Raw genomic sequence first — 17737 nt, 5'->3', positions numbered from 1 at the left:
TTCAGGAAGTGAACGAACTTGCATCACGGTCAAAGGCAAACTAACAGTTACTCATCTGGATGGGCTTTCCAAACCCAAGCAATAGAGTTCTGAGTCTAAGCCTGGGCTGCAGACCAGAATTCCCCAGGGTCCTTGGGGAAGTCTTCAGAAGCAGTGGGAGAAGGTGGCACCTCAGGGCTCAGCTCGAACTGCAAGCACCCCAGGGAGAGCTGGGACTCCAGGAAAGAAGGAAGTGAGCAGTGATACGCAGAACTGGTAAGTGGAGAGTTGAGAATAAGGTCAGGCTCTGAAACCCCATGCTCCATGTTCTCTCCCCTCACACGGAGATGGTCAGCAGGCAGCTACAAGTGTTTGCCGTCTCCCATTATTTTTGAAGGCAGATGTCCTACTCTGTGACTTTCGGACTCACCTGTCAGGTTGATGTGGAGAATTAGCTGTGTCCAAGGAAAAAGCCAAAAATGTTTGGCTTTCTTTACCCCTAAAGGACAAGGGGAAAGATGGCCACACAGACCTGCTTCCCCTGCCCCTCCTGGTAAGACCACAGCCTGACAAGGGCCTGGGTTCCCCCGAGCTCTGAGCGAGGGGTACTCTCTCAGTATCCGGCATGGGACAGCTACTCATACTGAACTACAGGTGAAATGGCAGACCCACCTCTCACAGACTCTGTAGATCCGGAGGCAGCAGCAAGAAGAACTGAAATGCTAAAGCTAGACAGGAAGCAGACCAGACACACTCAGGAAGACGGGAGCCTACTGGCTGTACGTAAGATTTTTTTTTTTTTTGTAAGTCAGTTGTAAATCGGTTTGACTGAGATATATTTTATATGTAACAAAAATCCACACCTTCATAAAAACAGATATATAGATTAATAGAAAAGGGTAGAAAATACAAAAATAAGCCCCAGTTTATGTGAGCAAGTGATTTTGACAAGGACCACCAAGAAGATAAAAAAGAAGGGTGATTGTTTCAACAAATGTTTTCTCAGCCAGACCCAGTGGTGCAAATCTGTAATACCAGTTGCTTGGGAAGCTGAAGTAGGGAATTGCAAGTTCAAGGCCATCCTGGGCAACTCAGTAGGACACTGTCTCAAAAAAAAAGGGGGGGTGGGAATGGAGCTAGACGGTAGAGCCTTACCTAACATGCCCGAGACGCTGGGTTCCACCCCTGGTACTGCAAAAAGTAAAAACCGAAAAGTAAGAAATTAATGATCTTGCCGGGCGGTGGTGGCACATGCCTTTAATCCCAGCACTCCAGAGGCAGAGGCAGGTGGATTTCTGTGAGTTCCAGGCCAGCCTGGTCTACAGAGTGAGATCCAGGACAACCAGAACTGCAACACAGAGAAATCCTGTCTCAAACAAAAAAAAAAAAAAAAAGAAATTAATGATCTCCAGAAAACTGGATAGTTACATGCTAAAGAATAAAACCGGACCCTGCCTGACCTTATCACATTAAGTCCACTCAGAGAGAGGAAGATCTAAACAGATCTGACGCCGTAATTGTCTAGAAGACAGGGAAAACCTGTTAGTGCTGACTCTGGTGAGGGCTTTTAGGCATCTCCTGAGAAGCCGTGCAACAAGAGGTTAAATAAGCTGTCAGGACCAATCACACTAGAAAGCTCCAGAGGACATGAGTAAAGAGAAGAAACCACTAACGACCTTAAGAAGACATTTGTAAACCACATTTTAGATAAATGGTTAATAGCCAAAATATGCAAGGACTTCACTCAACTCAACAGTAAAGAACATGAACAGAGAACACTAAAGAAGAAACCAAAAGCCCAGCAGGCATGTGAAAAGTGTTCAGCATCACCAGTCTTCAGGCAAAAGCAAATCAAAGTGACAATAAAGAAGTTGTAGATATATCTTAGACACAGAGCTTGCCTGGCATGTGTGAAGCCCTGAGTTTGATCCCCAGTACCACATAAAAACTGAATAGAGCAGCATGCACACAGTCCCAGCGCTGGAGAGTCCAAGGTAAGTCTTGCCTAGATAGTGAGTTCTAGACTAGCCTGGGGTACAAAGGGAGACTTGGTCTCAAACAAACAACAACAAAAATCCAATAAAAAAATAATGAGGGCTGGAGAGATGGCTCAGAGGTTAAGAGCACCGACTGCTCGTCCAGAGGTCCTGAGTTCAATTCCCAGCGCACCCACATGGTGGCTCACAACCATCTGTAATGAGATCTGGCACCCTCTTCTGTGTACATAATAAATAAATAAAATCTTTTAAAAAAAATAATAAAACGTTTGTTGTTCTTGTTAACCAATGAGTTTCAGTGGGGACTTACAGAAGCATCCCTGAGAGATTGTCTACAGGAGCACGGGCAATTTACCAATAGTCACACGACTGGAGGGACTAGATAGACGACTCGGTGGCTAAGAGCACTTGCTGCTCTTGCAGAAGACCCAGGTTCCATTCTCAGGACCCATGTGGTGATTCACAGCAGTCTGTAACTCCACTTCCAGGGGATCCAATGCTCTCCTCTTATCTCCTTGGGCACCAGGCACAAACATGTGCACAGCAACACATACAGGCAAACCACTCCCACACATAAAATAAAGTAAGTCTTTTAAAAGAAGCCGTGGAAATTACATATACTTTTACTTGGGGGGAGGGGGGAAGACAGGGTTTCTCTGAGTAGCTTTGGAGCCTGTCCTAAAACTCACTCTATTAGACCAGGATGGCCTCGAACTCACAGAGATCCACCTGCCTCTGCCTCCCGAGTGCTAGGATTAAAGGCATGCACCACCACTGCCTGGCAGCTTTACTTATTTTTAAAATGTCTAGTTATGAGCCTGGAAAAGTGGCTCAACTGTTAAGAGCATTTGTTTTCCCAGAGGACCTGGATTCAATCCTCAGCACCCACATGGTGGCTCACAGCCATCATTAGCTCCAGTTCCAAGGGATCCGATGCCGATACCCTCTTCTGACCTCTGACCTCTGACCTCTGAAGGCACTGGGCACACCTATGGTGCCTACATACTTGTAGGCAAAATATTCAATACATACAATAAGTAAATCTTAGAAATAAATAAGTAATATGCCTATTTGTGGAATTTTTTCCATGAAAAGAGAAGCTCCTGCTGTTTGTGACAATTTGTGAGCCTGGGAGTCACCACGTGCTACAGTTGGAATACTGTGTTTTCTCCAAAGGTCACCTTGAGAATGAATCCCCAGTGTGACAGCATTAGAAGTAAGATTTGTGAGAGGTAAGAAAACCATGAGCACTCCACCTCAGGAATTTATGAATTCCTCACGAGAGGGCTCCCAGGAGAAGGTAATAAGTCCTCATCTACCCTTTGCAGCTTTTGGGCAGACAGTGTCCATCCCATGCAGAGGACACAGCACGCCTCTCTTGACAGCTGAGATCACCCCTCACTCAACGCCAAACCTGCTGCTGCCTCAACCTTGGACTTGCAGCCTCCAGAGCTTCGAGAAATAAGCATTACAGTGTTCTGAGTTCTCCACTCAGGGGTGCTTTTCTTTTTCAGCCTGGTAAAAATAAAGGGGGTTACTGGGAGGGGTGTTTGAGCCCAAGACAAACGGGAGACAGCAAAACCCAGCTCTGAGGCCTCTCTGTTCAGAGTTTGTAATGCTCACCTGTGAACTCCACCTCTACTCTGCCTGCAGCGATTTTCATCTTGTAATTCTTTTTCCTTGGACTAAACATTTTTAAAAATTTGTTTCCTTTAGGGACTGGAGAGATGGCTCAGCACTGACTGCTCTTCCAGAGGACCCAGGTTCAATTCCCAGCACCCACATGGCAGCTCACAACTGTCTGTAACTCCAGTTCCGGGCTGTCTGGCACCCTTACACAGACATGCATGCAGGCAAAATGCCAGTGCACATAAAAATAAGTAAATCTTCAAAAAATTATTTTTAATTTTTGGATTACTATGTTATTACACCATTTGCCCCTCCCTTCCCTCCCTCCAAACCCTCCCATATAACTCTCTTTGATCTTTCAAATTCATGGCCTCTTTTTTCCTTAGTTGTTGTACACACACACACACACACACACACACACACACACACACTTCTAAGCACATAACTATAACCTGCTTGGTCTGTATAATGTTACTTGCATGTATGTTTTCAGGGCTGATACTGACAGTCAATCGGTGTGCTCTTCCCTGAGGAAGACTCTTTCTTCCGCTCTCAGTATCCCTTAGCTTCCCGTCATTCTTGGTGTAGGGTTAAGGCCTTCCTCCTTAGCACGTCTGTTGCTGTCCTTGTTCAGCTCATGCTTGGGCAGTCATGTTGGTGAGACTCTACGGGTGTCACTTCTAACACTCCTAGGAGACACATTCTCACAGCAAGCTCGCTGATCTGCTGACTCTTACAGGCTTTTCACCTCTTCTTCCCCAATGGTCCCTGAGTCTTCAGTGTGGAAGTGTTTCATGGGTGTATCCATTGTTCCTGGGCTCGACAACTCTGCATTTTGACTGGTTGTGGTTTTCTGTAATGCTCTCTGTTTGTTGCAAAGAGGAGTTTCCTTGATGAGAAGTAAAGGCTACACTATCTGTAAACATTAGGATGAATGTTTAGACTGTCGTTAGACAGCATGCTGGCTTCATAGAGTAGTGGTTAGAGGCTCTCCTCCAAGATCCATAACTTCACTAGCACTGTGAGTTCACTAGGCTTCTAGCACCAGGCGTGGTTTCCCTCTTGTGGAGAGGAACTTAAGTCCAGTTAGAGAGCTGTTGGTTACCACCAAGGTATGCTTGCCACTACTGTACGCAGGGTTATGGTGCCACACTGGTCGTTGATGTGGTTCATAGGCGTCTTAGCTGGGTAGGACTATTGGTTGCCTCCCTCCTTTGGAAGCTTAAATGGCACCTTCTGGTACCATGAAAGAGGGCTTCTCGTGTCTGCTATTGGGTTTTTTTAGGTGGTGTTTGGCTTTTGAAAGGAACATTGTCAGCTCAAAATGAGAAAAGGTCATTGAAATTATGTACGTAAGCCGGGCGGTGGTGGCACATGCCTTTAATCCCAGCACTCAGGAGGCAGAGGCAGACGGATCTCTGTGGGTTTGAGGACAGCCTGATCTATAGAGTGAGTTCCAGGATAGCCTGGGCTACACAGAGAAAGCCTGTCTTGAAAAAACAAAAACCAAAAAAAAAAAAAAAAAGAAAGAAAGAAAGGGAAAGAAAGAGAAATTATATTATGTATGTATATTTATATACAGAACTGTATATTATAGGGTCTTTTTAGGTAAATAGTTAATAGCATTGGTTATTAATATACGATTCCTTCTGGCTTTTTCAGACATCCTTTTTGTTATTTTACCCTCCTCTCTCTTTCTGTGTTTATCTTCCTCCCTGTCCCTAAAGAGGCCCCCTTTCCTATTTGGTCAGATCACTGGTCCCCTGATACCCCCTCTCTATGGTTCTCCAATCCCCTGTCCTGACAATGTCCCATTTAAATTTCCTGGTTTCTGCAGCTGCTCCAGGACATGTACTCATATCTGAAGATTTGGAAGGAGGAGCCTCCAAGGGAGGCTTTTAAATTAAAAAACACATATTGGCACTTATTAATACATGAATAGAGAAATTTTGAACATTTGAAACTACAGGAGGAAGTAAGAGAACACAGAAGACTTTTTTCTGAATTATACATTTCCGAAATTGATTTACTTTCCAAGAATTCATCCTCCCAGTCTTCAAATCCACACAGGGCTTGAACTACAACTAGGTGGGTACAACGCTCTCCCTCCACCCACCCTGGTCAAGGCCTGAGATCAGGTGCCCCTGAGAGGAAGTCAGAATCCAGTTGAAAGACTTTTACACCCCAGGCAACAGAGCAAACCTCTGCATGGATCACAAGGGCATGTGAGGAGCCAGCAGCAGAGAGGCCACAGAATTTCAGAGCCATTAACCAGGACAGAAATGCAGTGCTTCCCACAGGGGAGAGCAGGGTTTAGACCTCATGCAAGGGACCTAACACTGACATTCCCCAGAGTCTGGATCTTAACTAACCATGTCCAGAGCAGATGGGGTAAGATACCTGTACATATTTCTGGAGGACAGAATAGAGGTAGCTTCATGTGGCTTGACAATCAAGAAACACTGCAAAAGGAGACGCTTCACAGAGTGGGAAAAAGTCCTTGCCAGCCATGCATCTGGCAAGGGATTAATATCTAATATACACAAAAAATTCAAAAAATCAAACACCCAAAACAAATCCAATCAAAAAATACATAAAGAAAATAAATACTTGGGGCTGGAGAGATGGCTCAGAGGTTAAGAGCACTGTCTGGCTGAGCGGTGGTGGCACACGCCTTTAATCCCAGCACTCGGGAGGCAGAGCCAGGCGGATCTCTATGAGTTTGAGGCCAGCCTGGTCTATAAAGCGAGTTCCAGGAAAGGCGCAAAGCTACACAGAGAAACCCTGTCTCGAAAAACAAAACACAAAACAAACAAAAAAGAGCACTGTCTGTTCCTCCAGTCCTGAGTTCAATTCCCAGCAACCACATGGCAGTTCACAACTACCTATAATGAGATCTGGTGCCCTCTTCTGGCCTGCAGGGACACATGCAGACAGAACACTGTATACATAATAAAAAAAATAAATCTTTTTTTTTTAAAAAAAAAAAAAGGAAAGAAAGAAAAGAAAACACACAGTTGCTTCTCAAAAACAAAGTACAAATGGCCAATAAGTACATGTAAAAGAATCTGAGCCAGGTATTTAATCCCAGAACTCATGAGACAGAGGTAGGCAAATCTCTGTGAGTTCCAGGCCAGCCTGGTCTACATAGAGCATTCCAGGACATCCAGAGCTACAAAGTGATTCACCTTCTCAAATAACAAGTGTTCAGTATCCTCAGCCATCAGGGAAACACAAATCAAAACTATACTGAGTCTCCATCTCATCTCAGCCAAAAGAGCTATCATTTTTTTAAACTGCTTTAAGGATGCAAGGGAAAGGGAACCCTATAAAGTGCTGTGAGTTATGTAAACTAGGGCGGCCCCTATAAAAATCAACATGGAGGTTCTTTTAAAAATCATGTGACCTAACCATACCCCTGGGAATATACCATATACCCAAAGGAATCAGAACACCACAGAGATACCTACACATGTATGTTTATTGCTACGTTGTTCACTATAGCCAAGTTACAGAATCAGTCCAGATGTCCAGAAACACATAAAGAGATAAAGAAAATGTGGGCTACATATACAGTGGAGTTTGATTCTGTCATAAAGACTACAGTTCTGTCAATTCTAAGACGAATTAGAGACTATCATATTAATCAAACTAAGCCTCTCAGCAAGACAAGTATTGTATGTTTTCCCTCATATGTGGAACCATAGTAAATACGTACTCTGTGTGTGTGTGTGTGTGTGTGTGTGTGTGTGTGTGTGTGTGTGTGTGTGCAGGCACAATATGTCATAGGTGGAAGACCATTTGGGAATTGAAAAGGACTAGTGATAGAAGGGGAGGGGTCAGCAGAAAGTGACTAGTAAATATGGTCAAAGTACATGATAATGCTTGCGCAAGGGCACTATTACAAAGCTCTTGCTTTGTACAACAAATATAAACTAACTTTTAAAAGGAATTGGCTAGGGGGCTGGAGAGATGGCTCAGTGGTTAAGAGCACTGCATGCTCTTCTAGAGGATCCAGATTCAATTCCCAGCCCCCACAAGGCAGCTCACGACTGTATGTAACTCCCAAAACTGACACTCTCACACAGACGTATATGCAGGCAAAACACCAATGCACATAGATAGATAGATAGATAGATAGATAGATAGATAGATAGATAGATAGACAAATAAATAAGGAATGAGCTAGAGCTGGAGGCATGGCTCAGCAGTTAGAAGAGCATTTGCTGCTCTTGCAGAGGGCCTGGTTCAGTTCCCAGGATCCACAGGAAGCTACAACAACCTGCAACTCCAGTTCTAAGGAATCCAACACCCTCTTCTCACCAGGCAAGCCTGCAGTGTACATACACACATACGGGTGAAATAATAATATACATACAATAAAAATAAAGAGAGCCAGGCCTGGTGGTCACACCTTTAATCCCAGCAGTCAGGAGGCAGAGGCAGGCGGATCTCCGTGAGTCCGAGGCCAGCCTGGTCTACAGAGTGAGTTCCAGGACATCCAGGGCTGTACAGAGAAACCCTGTCTCAAAACAAAACAAAAAAAGGAAAAGAAGTCAGTAGTATCAGACGTTTATGGTTTATGAAATATTGGGCTAGTCCATCAAGAAGACTGCCAAAAATAAAAAAGAGAAAGAATACTCAAATTAATAGAAATTGGGGATGAAATGGAACAGTACAAAGGCTATGCAAGTCTACTCGCATATAACACAGGTTCTTAGAGGCTGAATGTTAACTGGTGATTGCTGGGGTTCCAGAGCTGAAAGCAGAATGGTAGCTGCTGTGACTCAGGGTGGGGCAGGAAGGGATGTGGACCTGGTGAGAGGGATGTGGCACCTAGTGAGAGGGATGTGGCACCTAGTGAAAGGGATGTGGCACCTAGTGGGAGGGATGTGGCACCTAGTGGGAGGGATGTAGCACCTAGTGAGGGATGTGGCACCTAGTGGGAGGGACGTGGCACCTAGTGGCTGCCAACTCTCAGGTTTGTGAGATGAGGAGCCCTGGAGACGATTGTGCAGCAGGCGATGTATATCCACCACTACCCAGCTATTGCTGCAAACAGGCCATGCTAAATTTTCTGTTACACATATTTTTCCAAAGTAAGAAAAACAGTCATTTTCTGTATTTCCTCCTCTGGTCTCTCATTTACCCCAAGGACAGGAGGAACTGTGAAATGGCCAGGGCTAGCACGAGCTGAGGCGTCCACTTTGCAGACTTGCCTGTGTGTGGAAAGCAGATTACTGCTGTGGATATCACTCTATATAAATAAAGCACTGATTGGCCAGTGACCAGGCAGGAAGTATAGGCGGGACAAGGAGAGAGGAGAATTGAGGAAGGAGGAAGGAAAGAGGGACCAGCTGGAGCCACCGCCAGGAGAAGGAAGATGTAAAGTACCAGTAAGCCACAAGCCACGTGGCAAAGTAAAGATTAATAGAAATGGGCTAAATATAAGAGTGAGAGCTAGACAATGATAGGCCTGAGCTAATGGCCAAGCAGTTTAAATAATGTAAGAGTCTGTGTGTTTATTTATAAGTGGGCTCTGGGACTGGCGGGACTTGGCGGTGGGAGCTGGTGAAAAATTCTCCGGCTACAGACTACACACTGATACTTTCGTGGAAGCAAGGGAGGGAACATAAAAAGAACATACATACCCTTTGGCTTCTTAGGTCACCACTGGAAAAGGAGACTGGGTGGAAAGAAGGAAGAGAATTCTGCCTTCATGTGAGTGTGATTCTGAGACAGGAGGCTAGGGGAGATAGATATACACCTGGCATGCATGAGGTTCTGGGTTATATCCCTGCATGTCAAAAAGAATAACAAATGTTTGCCAAGTGTGGTGGCTCATGCCTGTAACCCCAGCACTCAAGAGTCTGAGATAGAAGGATTCTTAGGCATTTGAAGCAAGTCTAGTCTAAATAGTGAGCTCAAGCCCGGTGGTGGTGGCTCATGCCTTTAATTCCAGCACTCAGGAGGCAGAGGCAGAGGCAGAGGCAGGTGGATCTCTGCAAGTTTGAGGCCAGCCTGGTCCACAGAGCAAGTTCCAAGACAGCTGGGGCTACATGGAGAACTCAGTAGCCTGGGCTACTCTGGTCCAAATAATAATAATAATAATAATAATAATAATAATAATAATAATAGGTAATATGCAGCTCTGAACCTCTGATCCCTACTTGTAAATGCTAAGCTGAATTGCAAGCAAACCCCCAAAAAGGCCTTGACCACTGTGGACCACCGTTCTGACAAGCCGAGAAGAGTGTGTATATATTATAGGAGGAGCAGGTTTTCCGTGATCAGTGTGGAGAGGAACCTGCTGCTGTGGGCCAGCTGAGTAGGCCAAGTTCAATTACAAGAAATCTGTGGTGTGCAGGGTTGGACATGAGCCAAGCCTTCTCATCAGCCTTCAGAGGGCCACACCCCACAGAGCAGAGCAGAGGAACTAGACGAAAGCAGGAAGGCTGGATTCCGCTGCCTGTGTCACCCACCGCCTCACTGTGGGCCTGAGGCAAAGACGGATCCTCTCCTTGAAGAAAATTTTCAACTACATCAAGTAAGCCCCAGACGATAAGGGTTAGGGTTCGAATGTGAAATGTCTCCCAGAAGCTCATGTGTTCGCACCTCTGACCCCAGTGGTGCTGTACTGGGAGGCTGGAGAACATCCAGAGCATGGGACCTGGTGGCCAGAGACAGCCTGGAAGGTTTGAGTCATTTCTGAATCAGGACTGCTCTCTGCCTCCAGCAGGCCACCACACATTCCCACCTTTACAGACGGAGCTATTCCAGGCTCCTTGCCTTGTCCACCACAGTGGACTGAAATTCCTCTGAAACCTGGAGTTAAAATAAACCAGGGCTGGGGAGATGGCTCAGCAGTTAAAAACACTGCTGCCCTTACAGAGACAGCTCACAACCTTCTGTAACTCCAGTTCTGGGGATTCCAATGGCCTTTCCTAGCCTCCATGGATACCATACACAGCCATACATGCAACAAAATATTCACACACATTGAGTAAAAAAAAAAAATTAATGTTTAAATAATCCTTTTCTCCCTTAAGTTCTGGGGACCAAACTCAGGTCCCCTGAAGATGCAGTAAGTACTCTTTTGTTGTTGTTGTTTGTTTGTTTCTTTGTTTTTTCAAGACAGGTTTCTCTGTGTAGCTCTGGCTGTCCTGGATCTTGCTCTGTAGACCAGGCTGGCCTCGAACTCACAGAGATCCACCTGGTTCTGCCTGGAGTGCTGGGATTAAAGGCTGCCTGCTGCAGTAAGTACTCTTAACCACTGAGCATCTCTCCAGCCCCTTCCAAGTACTTTTCTTTCTTTTGTTTTGTTTTGTTTCATTTCGTTTTGTTTTGTTTGAGACAGGTTCTCACTATGTAGGCCTGGCTGGTCTAGAACTCACAATGTAGACCAGACTGTCTTTGAACGCACAGAAATCTACCTGCCTCTGCCTCCTGAGCTCGCCAAACACTTCCCAACAGAGGGAAAAAAATTGTTATCTCAAATAAAAGTGATGCATGTCTTAAAGAAACCACCATGGGACTACAGAAAATAAAGAAAGGAAATACAACAGGAGGAAAAAGGCGCATGGCAGACTGAAGCTAGAGAAGCACAGGGAATAACGGCCGTTCACGGCAGAGCAGATGGAGTCAATAATACTCTGGTTTGTGTGTGGTGACCCCCGAAAGGCTTATGTTAGAGCCTGGTTCTCAGGGTGGTCATTTCCCTGGGAGTGTATCCTTGAAAATGATGAAGGCAGACCTCCTGGAACCCCTGGGCTCTGAAGTTGCTAGAAGAATAATCTGGTCTCCTGAATACTGCCTGGCTTCCCGATCTCAAGATGTGAGCTCTGCTCCCCACACTTGATACGGCCATTACCATCCATGAGGTGATGTCGCCAAGAAAGACACACAAGAACCTGAACACGCCCTTGGACTTTCAGTTCTCTCTTTCTCTTGTGAGAGCCCAGGTTACATTTTAAGTTTTAACTACTATGCCTTAGAGATCCATGAAACAAAAACGCCTCTGATCTGCAAGCCCCTTGCCCAAGGACAGACAGTTCCTGAAATGCTGGAGGCTATTGTTTATGGGAGATAACAAGCCACATGTTTTCACTCCCCTAAACAAGCTTGTTTGACCCATCTGCACAGATGTGCTTGATCACGTGTGGGCAGGAGGTTTACAGGCTGGAGGTACTTCAGGACATATGCTTGCCCTTGATTGGATGTAGGCTGGAGGTACTTCAGGATGTATGCTTGCCCCTGATTGGGTGTAGGCTGGAGGTACTTCAGGATGTATGCTTGCCCCTGATTGGGTGTAGGCTGGAGGTACTACTTCAGGATATATGCTTGCCCCTGGTTGGATCTGATGGGAAATGCAATGAATCATGGGTTTTCCTTCTTAAGCCCTTGTCATACTTGACTCTGGGCCACTTCCCAGGAACCTGTGTATAGACCTGGTCAGAGCCCATCCACCTGGCCAGTATTTAATTAAAGCTTGCTTCAAATTTAGCTTTAAACTGTGGTGGTTGCCTTATTCTCAGTCAGTGGGATTCACACACACACACACACACACACACACACACACACACACACACACACACCATCTGGACTGAGTGTGATCAACAAGACATCTACTTTTTCCTTCTGGGACAGGATCCCGCATGTAACCCAGCCTGACTGAGTGTGTGAACTCCTGCTGCAGCCGGCAGAACGCCGGGATAACTGAGGGACTCTGGCCAGCTGGAGTGTGGCGAGCAGGGCTCTGGCAGGCCGTGCCCTTCTCCCCACTCCCTCTGCCTTGCTAAAAACCATTAGATGACATCCCTAAAGCTAGCCACCGAGGTCTATTCCCTTATTTGGCCTCTTCCTCCTCCTGAGGCCGACCACTACAGCTATCGAAGTATCCAAGTCCAGCAATCAAAAGCCCCCTCTGGCTGCCCTAAGTAACATGCCCGATCAAAATTAAACACCTCATCCTAACACAGGGTTTCCCCCTTTACCTTTATAAACCGCCATTTTCCTATGGGCCACATCTGTCTCCTCTCTATCCAGAGGCAGTCCTTTGTCCCCCTGGAGCAAATATCCCCTCCCCTCTTCCTTGTTCCCTTCCCCTTCTCCCTCATCCCCTGTCTCCTGTCTTTGTCTTTTATTCCCTGCTCTCTGTCCCTCTGAGGCAAATAAATCTCCTTTGTGCTACGAACTTGGTCTTAGGAGTCCAGAGCCAATACTTTTCCTTTCAATTATAGGCCTGCCCATCACACCTGGCTAGCTTCTCAGATGTTATTCAAATTCTCTTTTCAAAAAAAAAATATGTTAACCACAAACGTATGATTTAGTTGATAGAGTACTTGCCCCACATGCACAAACCACTGGGAGGGAGGCCAGCCTGAGATACATAACACCATGTTAAAACAAAACAAAACAGCTGGAGAGATGTCTCAGTGATTAAGAGCTCAGGCTGTTCTTCTGGAGGACCTGAGTTCAATTCCCATCCACCACATGGAGTCTCACAACCATCTGAAACTCCAGTTCCAGGGAATCCACTGCCCTCTCCTGGACAGCACTGAGCCTGCATGCACATGGTGCATAGACATTCATGCAGGTAAAACACCCATACACACAATTATAAATAAATAATAAATAAATCTGTTGCTGAAAAAATACTAGCACCATGTTCCCAAGCGTCCTAGACCCCAGAACTGTGAGTCAGATAAATCTCTATTCTTTATAAATTACCTGGAATCAAGTATGTGGTTATAACATGTTATGACATAGAATAATTTAACAATGTAAAGATATGTTGCCTTTGTTTATGCTGCATTTGTTTAGCTATGTAAAGATGTGTTGCTGCCTCACCCTGCTCACTTAAGGCACCTGATTAGTCTAATAAAAAGCTAAATGTCCAGTAGCTAGGCAGAGGAGGGATAGGCAGGGCTGGTGGGCAGAGAGAAAAGGGGAGCCAGCCAGTCAGACAAGGTGAGCCATCCAGACATGGAGTAAGCAGGAAAGCAGGATGGACAGTAAGTAGATGAGGGAAACATGCCTCGGGGCAGCATATAGATGAATAGAAATGGGTTAATTTAAGTCAAAAAAGAGCTAGCTAGAAACAAGCCTAAGCTAAGGCTGAGCATTCATTAATTAATAATAAGTCTCTGTGTCATGACTGGGGGCTGGTGGTACAAGAAAGCATGCTACAATAACAACAGAAAGCAAATTAAAAGAAGAAGCACCATCCAGCGTCCTCTGGAGCGTGAGGTCCTCAGAATCCTTTCACCTGCGCATTTGGCCTGTCTCTACACAAGTTCCCACCAAGTGGCTGTGACCACAGGTTCAGTCCAGCAGCCCACAGAGCATCATGGCTAGTTCCCTTCTCATGTTCCTGTAATTATTTTGTTAGTGTGTCTGTGTGTGTGTGTGTGTGTGTGTGTGTGTGTGTGTGTACATACATATATATCATATACATGGCCAAATCACACCTGCGATGCTGAGAACCTCACACTTGGTCCTTGAGGTGGGGTGCCTCAACAGTTACAATCATCCCAGAATAGTTATCTCTGGGAGAGGGGGGAAGGCCTGCCAGAGCCGTGCTTGCCACGCTCAAGCTGGCCAGAGTCCCTTCAGTTGGGAAAGTGCCTAGCATGCAAGAGGACCTGGGTTCAATCCCTGGCACTGCATAAAACCAGGTGTGGTGGTGCATGTGAGAGATATGTCAGAAGGATTGCCATGGTGTAATCCCAGCACTTGGGAGGTGAAAGCAAGGTCCAAAGTTCAAGGTTATCTTCCATTACACTGAGTTCAAGGCCAGCCCAGGCTACGTGAGACCCTGTCTTAAAAGAAAAAAGTTAACTACATTTCCAAGTGAATAGCATATATATATATATATTAAAGCCAGGGCCAATGAGAAGGCTTAGTGGGTAAAGATGTTTACCAACACACCTGAGGACATGATTTCAATCCCTATGGTCTACATGGTGAAGAAGAGAACCAATTCCTTTGTGCCATGGCATGCAAATGCCAAACAAATGTAATTTTTTTTTTTTTTTTTTGGTTTTTCGAGACAGGGTTTCTCTGTGTAGCTTTGCGCCTTTCCTGGAACTCACTTGGTAGCTCAGGCTGGCCTCGAACTCACAGAGATCCGCCTGGCTCTGCCTCTCGAGTGCTGGGATTAAAGGTGTGTGCCACCACTGCCCGGCTGAATAATGTAATTTTTAAACCCCAGACTTTCAGCTGCATAATAATAACACGCTCCTGAACAGATTCCCAGAGCTCCACTGAGCCCTCCTCCTCTCAACTAGCTAGTCACCTCAGCTCACGTGGCTCTCACCTGTGTTGTCCAAGTCCCAAGAATCCTTCCGGCACATCCCCCATACTAGATGTCTCATTACCCTCCGTGTCTAACCCTGCTCCTCATTCCCGCCAATGATTCCCTTGACCCTTGCTAGAGAAAAGTCATTTCAAATTTGTTGAGGTCAGCAAGGCTGACTGTCTTCAGGACCTCAGCCATAGGGTTTTATAGTGTAGTTTGGGCCTGACTCCAAATGCAGTAACAACAACAACAACAAAAACAGGGCATGTATGGCTGTCTTAATCAGGGTTTCCATTACTGTGATAAAACACCATGACCAAAATCAACTCAGGGAGGAAAGGGTTTGTTTCATCTTACGGCTCTCAGGTCACAGTCCATCACTGATGGAAGTCAGGGCAGGAACTCAGGGCAGGAACCTGGAGATAAAAGCTGAAGCCATGGAGAAAGCTGCCGCTGGCTGGCTCCCTTGGCCTGCTCAGCCTGCTTTCTCAAACAACCCAGGACCACCTGCCCAGGGATGACACAGGCCACAGTGAGCTGGGCCCTTCCACACCGATCAGCAATCAAGACAACATCCCCACAGACTTGCCTACAGGCCAAACTTCTGGAAACATTCTCTCAATTAAGATTCCTTCTTCCCAGGTATGTCTGTCTGCATCAAGTGGACAAAAACCAACAATGGCCAAGGGGTGGGGCTGGAGGACAGTAGATACAGTGACTAAGATGTCTGCACAAGAGGCTGGAGAGATGGCTTGGTGGCTAAGAGCACTGGTTGCTCATCCAGAGGTCCTGGGTTTGAGTCCTAGCACCCACATGGTGGTTCACAACCCTCTGTAACTCCAGTTCCAGGGGGATCCAAATCCTCTTCTGGCCTCCACAAGCACCACACACACACATGGTACACAGACACACATGCAGACAAAACACTCATACACATAAGTAAATAAAAGTTTCAAAAGAGCAAAAGTATAAAACTCACAGGCCCCACAGGCAGGTGAGGTGTGTAGGTATCACCTGGGATAGGTGGGGGGCGTGGGCGGTGAGGAGCCTGGCTCAGGGATGAAGCAAGGATATCAAAGAGGGGGGTCTTGGTAACTGACTTGGCAAGATTTCTACCATAAGGTAGAGTTTACAAGGAGATCCACAGGAGCAGCAGAAAGAAGCCCAGCAGGGGCCCCAGGTTTAGCTCAGAAGTAGACCACTCGTCCAGCTGGCACGAGCCTCTGGGTTTGATCCCAGAGTTAGAAGAAAAAGAAAGAGAAAGGCCTGACTAAAGCTTAGTCAGGACCCCTGATGTCTCCTCTTAGTTACTGGTGGTGGGTACCAATGACAGAACCAAGGCCTCCAGCAATGCTACTCCTTCTAGCACTGAGCACACGATGCACGCACACACACACACACACACACACACACACACACGCACGCACGCACGCACGCACGCACGCACGCACGCACTCACAGGCACAGGCACACACACACACACACACATACACACACATACACACACAGAAACCCACCATTCACTGACTGTCCCTTGCTCTGTTGGGTCACAGTCATCCCCCCACAAACCCCCCTTCAGCCATCGATGGTCCTGAGTAAAGTCTCCCTTGCTGTTTCAACAAGGGTCAGGATCCTTTTCTTCACCTTTAATAGCAGCTGTCACCCAGGTCCCTATGGTGTAATGTCAAAAGTCCCAGAGTAAGGAGTGTGGGCGGCAGTACAGCTGAGTGGCACAGCCTGGGAGCCACAGCAATGCCAGAAGAAAGAAAAGAAGAGGAAGGTCCCAGAGTGAGGTCATTTCAGTTTTGCATCCGTCAGATGTTTCCCTGCTGCCTTTCTGTGTACACAGAAACACGATGTGTCCTGTCACCTGAGGACTTGTGCCCGTAACGGTTGATGGAGGAGGCGGATGTTTGCTTCAGGGCTCTAGCCACTGGGGAGGTGTACACGCTCCTGACAACCCTAATGACACTCACTGGGACACACGAGCACAACATTGTGGGCCAGCGGCTAAGAGGAAAGGGTCTGTGGGAGAGGGAGGGTAACAGGGATGACTATGAATGCAGGAAAATGTCATAATTAAATCATCACAGGTAAGTCGTATACTAATAAAAGACATCCTTAAATGTGTCATTGCACTAGATTTTAAGCTTCAAAAAAAGGTTTGGCCAATGCAAGCATTTAAAACACTACAATGGCACAGCTGAGCTGTCATTTCCCTTTTTATTTTTATGAACTGAGATTCTTAAACCAAAAAAAAAAAAATTCAAAAATTAAAAACGAGAACTGGCCTCAACCTGCTGTCTGTCGCAATGCTTTTCCCGACTGCCCAGCACTTCCCTTTTCTGCTGTCTCCCTCAGCTGCTGCCCTGACTGAGTGGGTGTGTTCTCACTCTCACGCTCTTCCCCTCCCCCCCTTCCCTCCTCCCCTGCCCTCCTAAGCCTAACCTGCCCTGCACCCCCAATGCTTCCCTCCTTGCCGCACCGGGGAGAGGAGAGGTCAGGCCACTTGGGTCCACGGGCAGCTCCGGCTACTTTCTGTTTGTCCTGCTGGTCATCAGGATGTTATGACAGTCTGCCCTCCATCTGGGGATGGACAGAATAGAAAAGCGAGAACCGAGAGTGAAGCCAGAGCACCAGAGAGCAAAAGCTAGCTACTGAGAACAAGCCCATGTGGTCTGACTGAGGTTTCCAGGAGAAAGGCAAAGTGAGATACTGGGGGGATATTGTGGGGTGAGGGCTTGCCTAGCTCTTAGGTTCATCGCTTGCCACATAAATTTCCCTGTATTAAGTTGGATGGCGGTGGCACACACCTTTAACCCCAGCACTCAGG

The sequence above is a fragment of the Peromyscus eremicus genome, chromosome 8a (assembly GCF_949786415.1).
Source record: "Peromyscus eremicus chromosome 8a, PerEre_H2_v1, whole genome shotgun sequence".
Lineage (NCBI taxonomy): Eukaryota > Metazoa > Chordata > Mammalia > Rodentia > Cricetidae > Peromyscus > Peromyscus eremicus.
The sequence above is the reverse complement of the archived record's forward strand: the minus strand, read 5'-3'. Positions refer to the sequence as shown.